Source organism: Pipistrellus kuhlii, unplaced genomic scaffold (genome assembly GCF_014108245.1).
Source record: "Pipistrellus kuhlii isolate mPipKuh1 unplaced genomic scaffold, mPipKuh1.p scaffold_m20_p_25, whole genome shotgun sequence".
NCBI classification, from domain to species: domain Eukaryota; kingdom Metazoa; phylum Chordata; class Mammalia; order Chiroptera; family Vespertilionidae; genus Pipistrellus; species Pipistrellus kuhlii.
In genome coordinates this window covers 5169636-5187685 of record NW_023425524.1, presented here as the reverse complement: position 1 = coordinate 5187685, position 18050 = coordinate 5169636, and positions in this window count along the sequence as shown.

The following is an 18050-nucleotide window of genomic DNA, read 5'->3' as shown; positions in this document are numbered from 1 at the left end:
AAGGGAAAGACTGTCACCTATAGACACCTAGGCAGGATAAGACATCCTGGCGGGGGAGAGAGGAGAGGACACCCCCGGATCCTATGCTAATAAGAAATGAGAAGCTTGAACACGAAGGAGGGGTCTGACTGACCCACATGTCATAAGAGATGACACACGAGAGAGGCCGTGGGGGGAAGAAGATGATTTCTCAGACAAGTTAGGAAGTGAAATATGGAATGTTTTACTATCACGGAGACAGATGTTGCCTTGAGAAGAGCTCTTTGGAGTCTGTTAACGATGCTTCTTTGGTTCCTGTCAAGTTGCAGGGTGGGGCAGAGGAACTATGAGGATGCCTCCTGAGACCTTCCAATCTTACCAGTGTTCCCCGTGTTCTTTCGGAATGCATTCATTAATTCAAAGCAACGCATTTTTCAAATCTGTTAAGAGCAGCAGTATCATTGTTCTTCCAAGAAGCAATAAACAAAGCCAGAAGTAGGAGAGATTGCCAGTAGGCTCAGGAAACACCAACAAAGGGATTTTCCAACAACTGGGACTGAGAAAACCCAACCATTGTGGCTTTGAGATGTGGCTGAGCTGCCTCCTCCGTCATCCATGTATCCCATGTTCACTGCAAATAAAGTCATCTTTATAGCTCTACTAGAGGCCCGGTGCATGAAAATTCATGTACTGGAGAGGGGGAGGTCCTTCAGCCCGGCCTACCCCCTCTCAAAGTTCAGGAGCCCTTGGGGTGGGAGTCATCTGGCAATCAGGGGAAGGTGGTGCCCCCATCACACCTCTGCTGCTGACACTGCCAGCAGCACAAGCCTTGGCCGACCCTGGTTACCTACGCCTCAGGCTGGCCTTGGGCAGCTGGGGGGCTGAGGAGACTGGAAGACTCTGGAGGCAGGCACACAGAGCAGCTGGACCCACCTGGGGGCAGTCCTGGCTAGGTTGCTTGCCTGCTGCCCTAGTGGGGCTAAGGGGACTGGGCACCGCCATCTTGTGGCTGTGGGTGCCGCCATCTCTGAGGGTGGGGCAGTCAATTAGCATATTCCCTCCTTATTGGCTGTGGGTGCCACCATCTTTGTGAAGGTGTGATGGTCAATTAGCATATTCACTCTTTATTAGATAGGATCCCTAGAAGGTATTTGACTCAGATAGACTATGAAGTTAGGACAAAACAAAAGTCCATGAAAGACCACACTAATAATGGTTCCCAGGTAGCATGAAGCCTTCAAAATTCTAAGCCCAGATGACTTTCAAAATTGATGTTATTAATCTGCAAAATAATAAAGGGCTGTCTCACAAAATGCTTCCAAGGAAATTTTAAATAAACTCAACTTCTCTAGAAAGCTGGTGAAGAACTGCCACAGACCTGAGGTTTTTTTAAAGTCCTGCCTGTGCCCAAAATGTGACAAGAAATAATTGCTTGAGAAAATCATATTCACAAAATAACACAGGTTTTCAAAGTGTGTTGAAAGGTGCTCGTTAGCATTGAAAGAGGGGAGGGTTTTAATTATCTGTGCCTCTTCTTAGTCTGTGATTGGGGGCAAGGTACCTAACAATTTGGCATCTCAGTTTCATCTTCTATAACATCAGGATCATAACAATACATACATCACAGGGTCTTTATAAGGATTAAGTGAATGGGCCCACCTGTGGTGGCTCAGTGGTTGAATGTTGACCTATGAACCAGGAAGTCACAATTTGATTCCCAGATTGTGGGCTTGACAGGGGGAGTGTAGGAAGCAGCCGATTGATAATTCTCCTTGATCATTGGTGTTTCTATCTCTCACTCCCTCTTTCTTGCTCTCTGAAATCCATAAAATTATATATGTATTTTTAAAATCTATAAAGTACTTAGGCTAATACTTGGCATGCACATATTTGATATTGCTATTATTATCATATGACCTATGACAACTACACGCTTAGCTTCTTGCTGGGAGGAGTCAAAACCTAATTAAATGACATTTATTCTTTTTGAAAAATTCAAAATATAAAGATATCATATCTTTCCTATCAAATTACCCAGAATTAAACAACGATGAAAATACTTAATGATGTTAAAGGAATAGTTGAATCAACATCTGTCAGTCTGCAGGTGCACAGCTAAATTATTGATACAGCCTCTTTAGATCCTAATAGATTATTTTGCCATATTTTCATGGGGAAGAATAGAAGAAAATACACCAAATAAAAGCAGTATCTACTGCTATACAGCTTGAGTTCTGGATGCATCACAGTATTCGTACAACAAAGGCTAAAATATGATCCTAAAGATCATATGCACATACTTATGACACAAGGTACACATTTAGAGGCAGAAGAGAGACGAACGACATGCTCTAAGGATGTAGCATTGGAAATGTTGTCCCTAACTCCATGGTCGGCAAACCGCGGGCTCTCGAGCCACATGTGGCTCTTTGGCCCTTGAGTGTGGCTCTCCCACAAAACACCCCTGATCAATTGTAGTTTGTGATTGGGGGCAAGGTACCTAGCAATTTGGCACCTCAGTTTCATCTTCTATAACATCAGGATCATAATAATACATATATCACAGGGCAAGTCTATTTTGAATAAGTGGCACTAGAAGAAGTTTAAATTTAGAAAATGTGGCTCTCCAAAGAAATGTCAATCGTTGTACTGTTGATGTTGGCTCTGCTGACTGATGAGTTTGCAGACCACTGCTCTAACTGGACGTTTCAAGGGGTGGTGGCAGGTGTGCAGGCTGCAGGGTAACTGCCGGGGAATGAAAGCAGGAAAACATGTGGTCACAGGAGAAAAGCACCAGATACAGGACTGGATCCTGCATGAAAATAACCAGCAAGGCCTACAGGTGCCCACCATGTATGCCAACGGGCATTTGTAGTCATGTCCCAAGTCAAACAGGAAAAATCACATGCACCAAGTCAGGTCTCCTGGGGGCCAGTTGTAGAAGAAAAAAAAATTAACATTCAGGCCACATGGTGTTTCACTATTTTTTTCCGCCTGATAAAAGCTTTAAAATCATAAAATTCCAAATAAAAATCCCACCTACTTACAGGCACCTCAGATTCCTGCTCTCTGGTCAACCAGGAAGGCATGGGAAGCCTGGTGAGCGCAGGGCCGAGTTATATTCCATTTATTTCTTGAACAACACAGGTTTGAACTGTGCAGGTCCCGTCTAAACCGATTTTCCCACCAATAACTACAGCCTGCCCTTCCTCTATCCGTGGTTTCGCATCCGCAGATTCAACCAACTGCAGATTAAAAAACAAACAAACAAAACAAAAACAAACAAAAAAACCCACCCACACAATATATATATTTGCATCGCCAGGGGCACATTCCCAGCCCCAAATTCCCAACAGCAAAGCCAAAGAATATTTTGTTTGCCTTCCCAACCACAGATTCCGCCTCAGAACAGGCACCGCAAGTACCACTGCTCTCAGGTTGCAATGGCTTGAATCTGCCGATGCGAATCGCCGACTTTTCTGATCCTGAGGTCACGCTGGGTCGCCTGGCCTGGATCAGTCAGGGGTCAGCTGTGTGGTCGCTGTAAGTTGAAAAAATAAATGGGATTTATTCGTTGGGCAGTTTCTGCCCATCCCAAGGGGGTGACAGGGGTCACAGTGGGGGTGCATGTGGCATGAGGGAGCCATGTGGCCGATGGTTTTGTTTGCAGGATTTTTCCTTTTCTAATCGGACCCCTTTAGGCGCGCTCACAGGTCTCATTTCTCCCCTCTCTTCTCCAGACCGACACGTTTTCCTCTTGTTTTCTTTCTTTCTTTCTTTTTCTTTTTAAAACATATTTTATTGATTTTTTTACAGAGAGGAAGAGAGAGGGATAGAGAGTTAGAAACATCGATGAGAGAGAAACATCGATCAGCTGCCTCTTGCACACCCCCTACTGGGGATGTGCTCGCAACCAATGTACATGCCCTTGATCGGAATCGAACCCGGGATCTTTCAGTCGGCAGGCCGCCTCTCTATCCACTGAGCCACACCGGTTTCGGCTCCTCTTGTTTTCTTTTTCTAAACAACATGAATTTGAAACAGGGCCCTTGTGCCTTGTGGACACAGCCTGGGAGTGTCTTTTGTTCTCACGCCCTTGGCTTGGCCCTCTCCCTGGGCCTTGATCCTGAGACCCTCGTGCATGCATGGGATTTGCATGTTTCCCTGTGTTCTGTCGTGTCTTTCATTCCTTTATAGCCTCCAGCTCTTTTGGAATCCCACCTCCCATTTCCCTTGGTACCCCCATATGCTCTCTGAGTCTTTTTGTTGAAGGAGCTGATCTAGGAGATAGGCCCCCAAGACATTACAGTTTCCTTTGAGAATCTGGTTTCTTTTTCCACGGAAAAGGGTTTCTCAGTGACTTGACGGTGAAACATGACACGTTAGAGTAGGGGTATCGAACTCAATCAGAGAAGGGGCCAAAATCTAAAATCCAGCCTAAATCGCGGGCCGAATGGTTTACTGAACAGTCATAAACTGTCATTGTGATGGAAACGCAGCGGAGTGCAGTGATGACAGCGCGGTGCGGGCCACATTGCAAGGCCTGGCGGGACGGATTTGGCCCGCGGGCCTTGTGTTTGACACATGTGCGTTAGAGGAAGGTACCACCTTGAGGACAGGGGTCTGTGTCCCACAGGATGATGGTGTGAACGCCCGGCCTTCCCTTCCTATGAAATGTGTATGGACACGTTCACCCTCCACGACAGCGGATGCTTCCCAATTTAAAATGTAGCCACTGTGGCCCAGCCTTGACCTATGAACCAGGAGGCCATGGTTGGATTCCCGGTCAAGGGCACATGACTGGGTTGTGGGCTCTATCCCCAGTAGGGGGTGTGCAGGAGGCAGCCAGTCAATGATTCTCTCATTGATGTTTCTCTCTCTCTCTTTCTATCTCTCTTTCTGTCTCTCTCTCTCTCTCTCTCTCTCTCCCCCTTCCTTCCTCTCTGAAATCAATAAAAATATATGTATTGCCCTAGTTGGTTGGGTTAGTGGACAGAGAATCGCCCTGTGGACTGAAGGATCCCAGGTTTGATTCCAGCCAAGGGCAAATGCCAAGGTGATGGGCATAGTCCCCAGTAGGGGGCGTGCAGGAGGTAGCCAGTCAATGATTCTCTCTCATCATTGATGTTTCTATCTCTGAAATTAATAAAAATATAAGATATCTATAATAATAGAAGCATAATATGCTCATTAAACTGGATGTCCTTCCAGACATCCTTCTGGATGACTGCAAGTGAACCCCAGGTCCTGGGTGCCTGCTGTTGGCCAGAGGGAAGCTGGTGCTGGCAGCTGGGGGAAGGAAGGCCTCCTCTTGCGAGAATTTCGTGCATCAGGCCTCTAGTATATATATATATACAGTATGTATTTTTAAAAAAGAAAGGTAGCCAAAATCGGTTTGGCTCGGTGGATAGAGCGTCAGCCTGCTGACTGAAAAGTCCCGAGTTCGATTCCGGTCAAAGGTGTGTATGTACCTTGATTGCAGGCACATCCCCAGTTGGGAGTGTGCAGGAGGCAGCTGGTTAATGTTTCTCTCTCATCGATGTTTCTAACTATCTAACTCTCCCTTTCTCTCTGTAAAAAATCAATAAAAAGTATATTTAAAAAATATATATATATATACATATATAAAGAAAAGGTAGCTATTCTATTTATGTATTTTTTTTTAAAGAAAAGGTAGCTTCTCTCTCTCTCTCTCTCTCTCTCTCTCTCTCTATGTGTGTGTGTGTGTGTGTGTGTGTATTTTTTAAAAAGAAACGGTAGCTTCTCTCTCTATATATATATTAATAGATAGATAAATAGATAGATACGTATTTTTAAAAAAGAAAAGGTAGCTCCTCTATTTCCCTCCACATTGTACAGACGAGGAGCCCGAGGTCACGTTGCGTCACACACAGCTTCATGGGGGCAGAGCCCGGCTTCCCGGGGCAGGCAGGTGGGCTCCATCTGTACCCACCGGGCCATGGGCTCTCCCACCCGTCCCAGCCCCAGCAGCCCAGGCCCGGCCCAGCCTGCAGGGCCACGTGCCCCTGAGCACTCACTGGCTCCAATTCAATTCCATCTTAAAGTGCTGAGAAGGTAAAGGTCAGATGGGGAAATGGAAGCTGTGACTGTTTAGCGATCGTTAACACGGCCAAATACATGATAAAACGTTCTATTATGTCCTCCTCTATGGCTTTTTTTTTTTTTTTTTGCACGGCCTGTCATTTTTTTTACATCCCCACGTGACCCTTCAAAGTGTAGGTGTGCAGTGTGCGAATCTTCTATCACAAGTCTCTTTTCATCAGCTTCACGTTCTGTTTTTTTAAAAGTTGCAAAGAGAGACACGTGCAGCATGTAATATCAAGAATGTCCATTTTTCCCATCACGCCAGATTGGCTATGATTCATGGGTTTTTCTTTCATGGTAGAATTAATAAAACAATGAAGATAAAGTTGCAGTGCCCTTTAGGGAACACAGGATTTTTTTTTTTCTTCCTTGGCAAGATCTAGTTTTCATTGATCTAAGAGATGGTGCATTGCCAAGAGAACATCCCTCTCCAGCCAAGATGGATCTTCCCTCGTAACTCACCGCCCACCCTCAGTCACACGTAGAAAGACGCATGGTGTCTCTGAACCTGTTTTCCCACTGACCTTGCTAAGGTCATCTTGAAAGGCCAAGTCGCCTTCCAGCATATTCGTTTATAACGGTTTCAGTTTTTCCCATTATCCATTAGGATAACTCAATAGTAATCTCTTTTCAACCCGGCAAATACTTCCATCTGAAATATTATTTATAAGCCAGTATCTCCAGAGCCACATTGCCAAGCCCTTGAAATTTCCCCTTGTTTTTGTTACAAAAATGTGTTTCGATTTCGAGATTGTTTCCAAAGAAATTCTCCACACAAAACCCAAGAGCCAATGAGTGTGCTTTAAGCCTCAGACCAGTCAACAAAATCCTTCACTCCTGTCCGCTGAATGAGCACATCTGTGAGGAGACGAGACTTAATCTTTTCATCCCCCTTTATATTGTCTGCTTCTGCGAAAAGTTGTTTAAAGTGTATATAACCCTCATGCTTCCATCCACTCCCTTTTTTTTTTTTTTTTCAAAAGAATGCATCAAATATCCCATCCCCTGCATTTTTCTCTGGCTATTTAGCCTCTGAAAACTTTCTCCTGAGTGTGTAACTACTTCTTCACTCACAAAAATAATAGCAGGTCCTCAAACAGTGGAGTTTTGTTCAACCTCACCTTATTATAAGGTTGGTGAGAAGGGGAAAAAAATTCTATTTGTGGTGGGACCACTGTCTGTGTGGAGTTTGCACAGAGGAGCTCTTTGTTGTTGTTTTATTTGATTTTAGAGAGGAGAGGAGAGGAGAGGAGAGGAGAGGAGAGGAGAGGAGAGGAGAGGAGAGGAGAGGAGAGGAGAGGAGAGAGAAACAATGATGAGAGAGACTCATTGATTGGCTGCCTCCTGCACACCCCACACTGGGGATCAAGCCCACAGCCCAGGCATGTGCCCTGACCAGGAATCGAACCTTGACCTCCTGGCTCACAGGTCAGTGCTCAACCACTGAGCCAAGCTGGAGCACGAGGTCACGTTGCATCAAAGAAGCTCTTTGAATCAGAGGAGCCACCAGTCCCTGGGTTTAAATATCAGGTGCTTCTGTAACGCTGGAAGCCACAGCAAGAAAAAGGGAAGGTGTTTTCACTGTTCTTCCACTTCTGGGATCTGGTTTCCTCCATGCTGGTCAGCGATCGTGTGCCCACCAGGTGTGTGGCTTTCCTGCTGCCATGCCTGCCCTCTGCTCTCCTCCCTGGAAAGTCTCTCCTATCCTCGGCATGGTCCCCAACAGGAATTACTGCTTAGCTGAAAGGCGAGATTTTGTTTCTGAGTCAGTGATTTGCAGGACACGGTTAAAAAGCAGCTCTCAGGTTTGCAAATTCCCAAGTTGGGGAGCAGGACACCCTTGGGGAGATTTCTTTGCTGTCCCACATCCATGTCAATAACCTCATGCAGTCTGACCTTTGCCAGGAGTCCCCCCCAACTACGTGCCTGGATTCTTCCAGAAAGTGTCTCTTTTCCAGGAATCGAACCTTCAAGTCTCGGGTCACCTTCAACAGAAGCCCAAGAGCACAGAGCTGTCGCCTTGGGACTTTTCTGTCCTTTAGCAAAAACACAACCTGTTCACCCCACAGTGCTGCTCACACACTCCCATTAAGCTCCGAGGCCCCGGGTCACTCACACACATCCCATTCTTAAAGGCTAACGCCTACCATTAGTGGTGAGTCAAGCCCCATTTTTCACTCGATTATGCTTCCTAATGGGTAAACTCCACGGGCCCTTATCTGACTCTGCTCACGAGCCCTTTCTAATTTATCTCCATTTTTTCTGGAACTGAAAACCCGGCCCTAAGTTTTATGCCAAATATCTGTGCAGCCCTATGAAAGGAAACTTGCTACCTGCAAGTAATAAAATACCTTTGCAGGTTGGGTTTGTTTTCTGTAATTCTGATACACATTTAGTTTTGTGCATCCCTTAGGATTTTCTTTTATTTATTTATTTTTAAATATATATTTTATTGATTTTTTACAGAGAGAAGGGAGATGGATAGAGTTAGAAACATTGTTGAGACAGAAACATCGATCAGCTGCCTCCTACACACCCCCACTGGGGATGATGTGCCCATAATCAAGGTACGTGCCCTTGACAGGAATCAATCCAGGACCTTTCAGTCCGCAGGCTGACACTCTATCCACTGAGCTAAACCGGTTTCGGCTGTTTGTTTGTTTTTTTGTACTGACTAGAGAATATGCCTGTTGAGATCCATGATGAAAAGGTCTGACATGTATGTATGTATCTATGTATGTGAGTAATGAATGACTCCTGTATGAAGAAATCATCCTTGTAAATCTCAATGACTCAAAATTAAAGGAAGTTACCCATTATGGCTAATAAAAATACATTGACTACTTATTGCATTCGCAACCCTAGGCTGGGCAAAGTGTAAAGAAGATACACTCACAGCATTTATTCTCTTTTAAGTTAACTTCTCTCCAGCTTTTTCCTAAGGAGACCCTGTGCTTTGCCAGCTGCCAAGAATTCTCTAAATTTATCCAGCCTCCCAGAAGAGTCTCATTTTCTGGACTCAGCTCTTCCCTGGAACTCAGCAAACCAAAACAATTACCTCAGACCTCACGCCTACGGGAGTGGGTGTCAGAAAGCCTGTTTCCTGGGGCCGTGGGGGACAGTGGGAGACCTGGCTCCTCGGGGGTGACTCTGGCCAAAGGTACTTGGGGGTCCTTTATAATGAGGAGAAACCCACTGTCCATCGCCTGCCTCCTACAGAGACCATGAGCAAAGCAAAAAAGACAAACATCCCCTCTATGCTCAACATGTCTTTTTAGGTTGGTTATTTTGTTCATTTAAAATATACCGGAGTTGTGTTTTATTTCGATGGCATTCGAATAAAAATGTTCCAATTATAGGAACATACACACTGATGTTCTGGCCACTACAACTTCCTAGCAATGAATATACAGGAAGACATTTCCTTCCCTGCGAGATGAACAGGCTAGAGGCCCATATTTCATTTTGAGCAAAACTCGATTTATCTCAGAGGACATGACAGCTTTTCTCCACACTTCTATTCTGTAGAAAGTAAGTGCGGGACTCTTCTGTAAATTCTCCTTCAGATTCTCAGTAGATCAATGAAGATCAAAGTAGAGAGAATTTAGAAAATCCTTGCCTCGCATTGAAGTCATGTTTCAGGAAAGGGTAAAAATAGACAATGTGAGGTTTTACCAAAAAAGTAACTTTCTTTTAAAAATGCAGAGTGGTGAATACAGACTCTGTGTAATATGTTAAGATCATGGAACCAGCTCTGTTGGCGAGGCTCACTGGTTGAGCATCGATCTATGAACCAGGAGGTCGCAGTTTGATTCCCAGTCAGGGCACATGCAGAGGTTGTGGACTTAATCTCCAGTAGGAGGTGTGCAGGAGGCAGCTGATCTATTAATGGTTCTCATCATTGATGCTTCTATCTCCCTCTCCCTTCCTCTCTGAAATCAATAAAAATATGTTATAAGGAAGACAGGAAAGAGGGAGGGAAGGAAGAAGAACAAGAAATCAGAAAAGAACTAAATTGCAGACACAGATTTGACAGTTCTACGCTGCAGGACCCTGGAGCTCCGTTTCTTCCTTTATATTACAGGGACAGTGGAAGCTCCGAACGCATTAGCCTTCTGGATCAGAAAGCAAGGACAAGTCGGATGCACTAAAACATCACTCTTCTTAAAAGTCATTCAAGAGCTGAGGCTGCAAAGAATCCAAAGTCCACTACTGGCACATTCTAGAAAGTGATGAGCCTTCCTGGGCAGACATCTCACTGTGTTTAATAACTTCCTGAAGACTACCTGGTCAGGTGACAATGACCAGGGTCCCCAGTCACAGAAGGCTCCGCCCACCTGCCGTGCCTTTCCTGCAGACACCAAGTGTAAGGGGCAGTGTGCCAGAGGCTGAGTGAGGCCACGAGAAATGTTTCCTGCTCAGGAATGGAGGCCTTGTTGGACTGCAGGGCAAAACTCTGCTGGCAAACACTGACACGGGTCATACAAAGAAATGAAGTCCTAGTTGAATAGCCCTCGTGAGCATGGACATAGAAACCTCTAAGGAAATTAGCAAATTCAATCCAGCAATTTGTAAAAAGGATAAACTCCAGGTATTGTTTATCTCAGAAATGCAGGAGCTGTTTTAAGATATGGGAAGTCAGTGTATGTCATGTATGTTAATGCATGTCATGCCATATTAACACATAACAACATGTCGACAAAATAAAGGAGATAAGTCATATGAATATTTCAAGATATGTGTTAAAATCACTGACAGTATCCATTCCATATTGTTTCTTAAATCAGATATACAAGAAGAGAATGGAAATTCAGTCTATTATGTCAAAGGCATCTATGAAAAGCTTATAGGTAACATTACACTTAGCAGTCACTATAGATGCACGTAGTATTTAATACGTAATCTATGTTAGCAATATAGAAAATAATCATGTTTCAATATACTAGCAACAAATAATAGGAAAATTAAATCTAATAATGTATATAATTCACCATAGCATTAAAAAATCACTGAAATCTTGACAAAACACTGAGAGAAATTGAATAAGACAAATAAATAGACATATGTATTAGAGAATATTATATATTATATATTATATATTATATATTATATATTATATATTATATATTATATATTATATATTATATATTATGTATTAGAGAATATTATACATTAAGACATTCATTCTTTGCCAAAGTTGGCTATAGAATAACTAGTAACAAAATCAAAATATCATCATGATTTCTATAGAACATGACAAGTTGTTTCCACAATTTATATGAAAATCCAAAGGATCTAGAATCACAGGAGCAATTTGGTAAAACAAGAACAGAGTCAAGTCCTAACAAACGTTTGGGATCAAGATTCGCAACCCTAAAAGGGACCTCCCTTGCGATTCGGTTTCTTCCCACACAAGCAGTAAGAGCCCTGACGATGTAGGAGTTACAACGGTGCCTTCCCAAAGAGACCTCTGAGCTTGCCGTCAGGCCTGGCACCCTGTATCTGGGCCGGGACACCTTCACTTTGCTCTTTGGATCCACGCAGGACAAGTCCACGCAGGACAGCTCACAGCCAGCCTGGGAAATTGGGTCTGGACCAGAAAGAGGACCTGGGAGAGTAAAAAAGGCCCCAACAAGATTGCTGGTGGCTCGGGGCTTGGTCTCTCCACTGAGCACAACTGGGGAAATTGTGCCTTTTGTTTGTTTGTTTTGTTTTGGTGAACATTTGTATGGCAGTCCTCCTCCCCAGTGAGCTATATTCTGCTTTCCTATTGGGGCCTGGGTGACTTGTACAAATTCATAGTGTAGATTCAATCCCCTCATTTATTTTCTTTAATAAATCAAGAAAAGTGAACATTTGTAGATGTTCATCCTGAAAACACTTGATCCAAATCGATCTGGAGATTTTATTTATTTAAATGTCGTGTGATTGGCTGCTATTCTGAAACGCATCCAACTGAGATGACTTGTTAGAAAGAACGATGCTGAGAAAAAGTATTGGAGAAATCACAGTGCTCCTTCTCTCACACAGCGTTCCACGCGGAATGATCTAGGAAGAAAAAACAACAACAAAGGGGTCTGAATGAAGTTCTGTGGGAAAAGAAGTGACAGAAATAGAAATGATACACTCCTTAATCTCTGATCATAATCGAGGAGCGTACACACGTGAGATGCTAGCGCAGGTCCCTTCACAAAGGCCTAAGGCTAAATGGAACATGGAGCTTTAAAAAAAAAATACTCATTAATATCGCACTTGGGGAAGTGCTTAATTATCACCTCTCGCAGATTTGGGAGACTCTGTGTAGCTCCGTGAATAATGATCCTAAGCTGCTCTTTGAAGAAGGGACTTGCACGTCGGGCCCAAAGTCCCATCACGGATTGCACTATTCATTTCGCAGAAACAACTAATTCATCACTTGATTCTACCTTCCCCTGGAGCTCGCTTCTCAGGGCAGGAGGAAGAAAAGACAGAGCAGGAATAGATGCAGCAGGGAAAACAATGACAGCTCCAACAGTCAACAAGGAAGAGGTTACACTGAGAGACAGGCAGTAGCTGCCTGCATTTGAACACTCCTTAGCCTGGCACAGATTAAATGGGAGTTTTTTCCAAGTTCCCTGTGACCTTGAGCAACAAGTTGTACTTTTCATTTTTTTTAACCTGGATTCCCATGTGCAAAAATAAGTAAATTGATAATAACCGCCCTCGCTATCTAGGTCTGAGGCAGGGGAAACGCCCAAGGCAAAGGATGCATTGAAGAGTGTTTTGAAAAACGCAAAGCGCTGTCAGGTGTGAGGTGTGATTAAGGCATACATTCCCAAGGCAGAGTTGCTGAGTATGTTGTAGAGAGGGTCAGAGGCCAGCAATGCCTGCCCACGTTCCCGGTGAGGATGTAATTGCTGCTGTTTCTAGCAGGGGCTTTCTCTTAACCCTTTGGGAAGGGGGCGGAGAGGTTGGGTTTGAAGGCTGCAACATGGCAACTAGCTGAGAAGTTCTCTGTCTCACTTCCTTTCAGGCTTAAAACAATCAGAGAAGTAAGTGCCTCTGACCTTCCTGGGTTGCCAAGAAACTCAATACAGAGAAAGGTAAGTGACTCACAAAAGAAATTCAAAGAATGAGAATCCTGGAGAATGAAAGGCTTTGATTAGGAAACCTTACCATTCATAAGACACTCTGGTATTTCTAATAAGTGCATGTTATATTTCTGCATGGATGTAACTTGGATATCAGCTCTCTGGCTGTATCTGGAATCTTTCGGCATAATGAAGAATAAGCTTTTCAGTAATATTTAAATTCAAATAGCTCATAAAACTATCTTAAACATAGTGAAACCTGGGAGCTTATATTTTCCTCTTCCTTTCATACTCAGATTCCCTTTTTGTCAAAATCTCCTAGCTCTGTTCTGTGCCTTGCTCTGTCCCCTACTGGTTTGGTCCCTTCAACCCCCAAAATGGTACTACTACCTCCACACAATTTGGGTCTCAACCAGAAAAGAATAAAACTGAGTGACTTTACAGCAGATAGATTCAATTGCTATACAGTACCCCCTCCCGCTTATCTGCAGGGGATATGTCCCAAGATCCTCCCCCGTGGATGCCTGAAACCACAGATAATGCTGAAACCGTATATGTTCTATGCTTTTGTTTATACATACACATGAAGATTCGTGCTAGGATGGGCTTTCCTTTCTCTGGCTGCAGGTACTGCCTTTCCACTCAGGTCGCAGAGCCACCCCTTTATGCTCCGGCACCGCCTTCCCACACTGCCCAGAGGCCCTGAGAGATGGGGGTGAAACCAAATGCCTGCCCTGTCACTCAGCACCTGTGTATGCAAATTAACCACCAACTTTGTTGTGTTGATTTGCATATCACTCCTGATTGGTGGCGTAGCGGATGTACGGTCATTTTTACATGTTCATCCATTATTAGGTAAGATACTTATGATAAAGTTTCATTTATGACTTAGGTACAGTAAGAGATTGGCAACAGTAACAATGAGCTAGAACAAGTAGAACAGTGCACTGTAATAAAAGTTATGTGAATGCGGCCTCTCCCTCTCAGTATCTTATTGTCCTGTATGCACCCTTGTTGGGATGATGTGAGATGACACAGGGTCTTCTTAAGTCGAGAACCTTCACCTTTTCATTAAAGGGAGCTCTTTGTTGGCTTCACTTTGGCACTTTCTGAACTGCCAGCTTCACTACTCCTGAGCCTGGGACCTTTATTAGATAAACTAGGAGCCCGTTGCAGAAAGATTCCTGCAAGTGGCCACCGATGCCTAGGGCCACCACCGCTGCCACCCACCCCACCCACCCCACCCCACCCCACCCACCCTGCCCTGCCTGTGCTTTCCCTCCCTCTTCCTTCTATGCTGTCTTCAGTCTTCACTCCTCCATCCCTCAGCATATGCAAATTAACCACCATCTTTGTTGGGTTAATTTGCATACTCGATCTGATTGGCTGTGGGTGTAGCAAAGGTACAGTCAATTAGCATTTTTTTCTCTTTTATTAGTGTAGATAAGGGTGGTGACCACAAGCACTGCTCTGCTCAGAGGCCACAATTGATCTGATAACAGAGAGGAGGCAGCTAGTGAATGACTCAGTGGGGGAGAGAATGTACAGTGTGGAGGCGCTGGGCCAAGGGGTGGTCCCAGTCCCAAGCTTCAGGGTTCTCGCCACTGAATAAACTTGACCAGGAGTACCCACGCCATCTCCCTACAGTGCTTTGGGGGTAAAATGTCAGTAAAACGTAAAAGTAACTGAGGAAGTAGCATTCCTCCTAGTAAGAAAAGTTATTACTTCCTGCCTAAATTGGGTTACATTGTAGATCTACTTTTTTTTTTCTTCTTCCTTTCTTCCTTTCTTTCTTTTTTTGTGACATTTCCCCCCTTCTATTTTTGGAATTAAGTCAGGATGAACACTCTTTCAGGCCTGAAGCAAGTTACATTTCTCTGGTCAACAGTGCCACCTGGTGGGCACCTAAGAAAAATCTCTGCAGTTAATAATGCAAAGGTCTAGGATTCCCAAAACCTTCAAAAAAAGCATCACACAGCAAGCGCAGGTAAAACATTATGGAGGGAACTCGCCATGGTGTGGGAGATCAAGGACACAGAAAGGGGATTATTAAATAACGTTTGGCAGTGATCAAGACTCCTTCCACGTAGCTAGGAACCAGCCAAGGAAGTCGTTACCTAATACATCCTCACCACCTCTCTGGTAGCTCATTCATTCCTAAGTCAATATGTGTAATTTGTGGAATAAATTAATGAAAAGCACATCTTCTCCCTTTCTGTCCCTTTACTCTTGCCACTGTTGAAAGCAGACAGCCAAAAAAAGGGGCAGATGTGGTGGAAGAAAAAAACACACACCCAAAAAACAACAATAATCACAAAAAGAAATCCCTGTAGGATCTAGTTTTGAGTTTCAAAATTTCTAAACTCTTGCCCTAACCAGTTTGGCTCAGTGGATAGAGCATCGGCCTGCAGACTCAAGGGTCCCAGGTTCGATTCCAGTCAAGGGCATGTGCCTTGGTTACAGGCATGTCCCCAGTAGGGGATGTGCAGGAGGCAGTTGATCAATGTTTCTCTTTCATCGATGTTTCTAACTCTCTGTCCCTCTCCCATCCTCTCTGTTAAAAAATCAATAAAATATATTTTTCAAAGAATAGGAACCCAGTCATCCTGCAAAAATAATTGGATGCTTTCGGTGCATTTAGGTTTATGCTGTGAGGTGCAAATCTGCTATGGGGTGAGGAGAAGAGTCCGGGGGGGTCACATGACCATCTGCTGGGATACGTGGGTCCAGGCAGAATGGGCAGGTGCTGCGACGTCCCCTCACTCCTCTGATGGAGAAGCACTGACTTGTCGGATTCCTCCGCAGCGTCGTTTTCCAACACCACGTGCAGGTGTCACTTCCCATTAGAGGAGAGACGCAGTGCAACCCTGGTCCACGCATTTCTCATGCTTGAACTAGAAATTATCTTTAGCCGCATGTCACCGTCACTACGTACATCCTAATTTGTCTCAACACATGCACCTTTGGGTTGTGTTGTCACCAGACGTAGGAGTTCTGCATTTTTAATGAGGGGCTAAGCTAGTTATTACTTTGATATGAAAATTCTCATTTGACAAGTTGCTTTATTTTTCTCGCACGGCTGTTGTCTAGTGAGAAAAAAAAACCAATATTTTGACTTTTGTTTTGTTTTGTTTTTTGCTTATTTTTAGACTGTTATAAAATCTTCTCACTGGCTTTACTTTGATTTATTACTGTAGGTTTTTTTTCCCCCTAATTAATTTTTGACACAACTGAGGATATTTTTTTCTAAGTAAAACGTTTTAAACTTATTATTATTTTTTTTAAATATATTTTATTGAGTTTTTACAGAGAGGAAGAGAGAGAGATAGAGAGCTAGAAACATCAAAGAGAGAGAAACATCGACCAGCTGCCTCTTGCACACCCCCTACTGGGGATGTCCCCGCAACCAAGGTACATGCCCTTGACCAGAATCGAACCTGGGACCTTTCAGTCCGCAGACCGACGCTCCACCACTGAGCCAAACCGGTTTCGGCTTAAACTTATTTTTTTAAATATCCTTGGTAGGGGCTAGATGAAATCAGGATGTGGGGAGGGATGGAAATGGGAGACATCTGTAATACTGTCAACAATAAAAATATATATATACTAAATATAAATCTCCTTTCACTAACTCAGACATTCACCCTAAATGCATATTTCATTGATGGGTCAGGCCAAGAAACATATGAAAACGTGCTCAAAGTCACTAAGTATCCAAGAGATGCAAATTATAATGACAATGGGGTACCATCTCACACCTGTCAGAATGGCTATCATCAACAAATCAATAAACAACAAATGTTGGCAAGATTGTGGAGAAAAGGGAACCCTCATGCACTGCTGGTGGGAATGCAGATTGGTGCAGCCACTGTGGAGAACAGGAGGGAGTTTCCTCAAAAAACTAAAAATGGAACTCTCTTTTGACCCAGTAATATCACTTCTAGGACTATATCCCAAGAAACTAGAAACATCAATCAGAAAGGGTATATGCACCCCTATGTTCATAGCAGCACAATTGACCATAGCTAAGATTTGGAAACAGCCTAAGTGCCTGTCAGCAGATGAGTGGATTAAAAAGCTGTGGTACATCCACACAACAGAATACTATGCTGCGCTTAAAAAGAAGGAATTCCTACCATTTGCAACAACATGGATGGAACTGGAGAGCATTATGCTAAGAGAAATAAGCCAGTCAGAGAAAGATAAATATCACATGATCTTACTCATCTATAGGAAATAATGAACAACATAAACTAATGATCAAAAACAGATCCAGAGACAGGGAAGCATGGATCAGACTGTAAAACCTCAGAGGGAAGGTAGGGGAGGGTGGGAGTAAGAGGGAGAGATCAATGGACACAAACAACGGGGGTGAGGGCATGAGTGGGGGGTGGTTTGGGAAGGTAATGGGGGGGGTGAGGACAAATATATAATAATGGGTCTTTTACACCCATTATTATACATTATTACTAGACCCACAAATGGGTCTAGTAATAATTAATGTTGTTTTTAAACATTTGTTTAAAATTTTGCTTGGCGTTGACTTGTATTGACATAACCTTCAAACACGTGGTATCTACAGAACGTGTGAAGTGCAATTAACAAGTTTTGCTTGAAAAAGTTTGTGTTTGGTTTGGTTTTTGTTGCAAAACTAGGGCTAAGAAGATGGCGGCTGAAGAGCATATTCGGCACTGCATGCTTTACGAGTTCCAATTAGGAAGAAAAGCAAGTGAGGCTGCAAAAAACATCTGTAGTGCTCTTGGTCAAGATGCAGTTAGCGCCAGAAAATGCCAGCGTTGGTTTGAGAAATTTCGCGAGGGAAATTTTTCGTTAGATGACAAGAGTGGTCGAGGCCGTGTGTCCAATTTTGATCAAGAAGCTCTTCAAGCTCTTTTG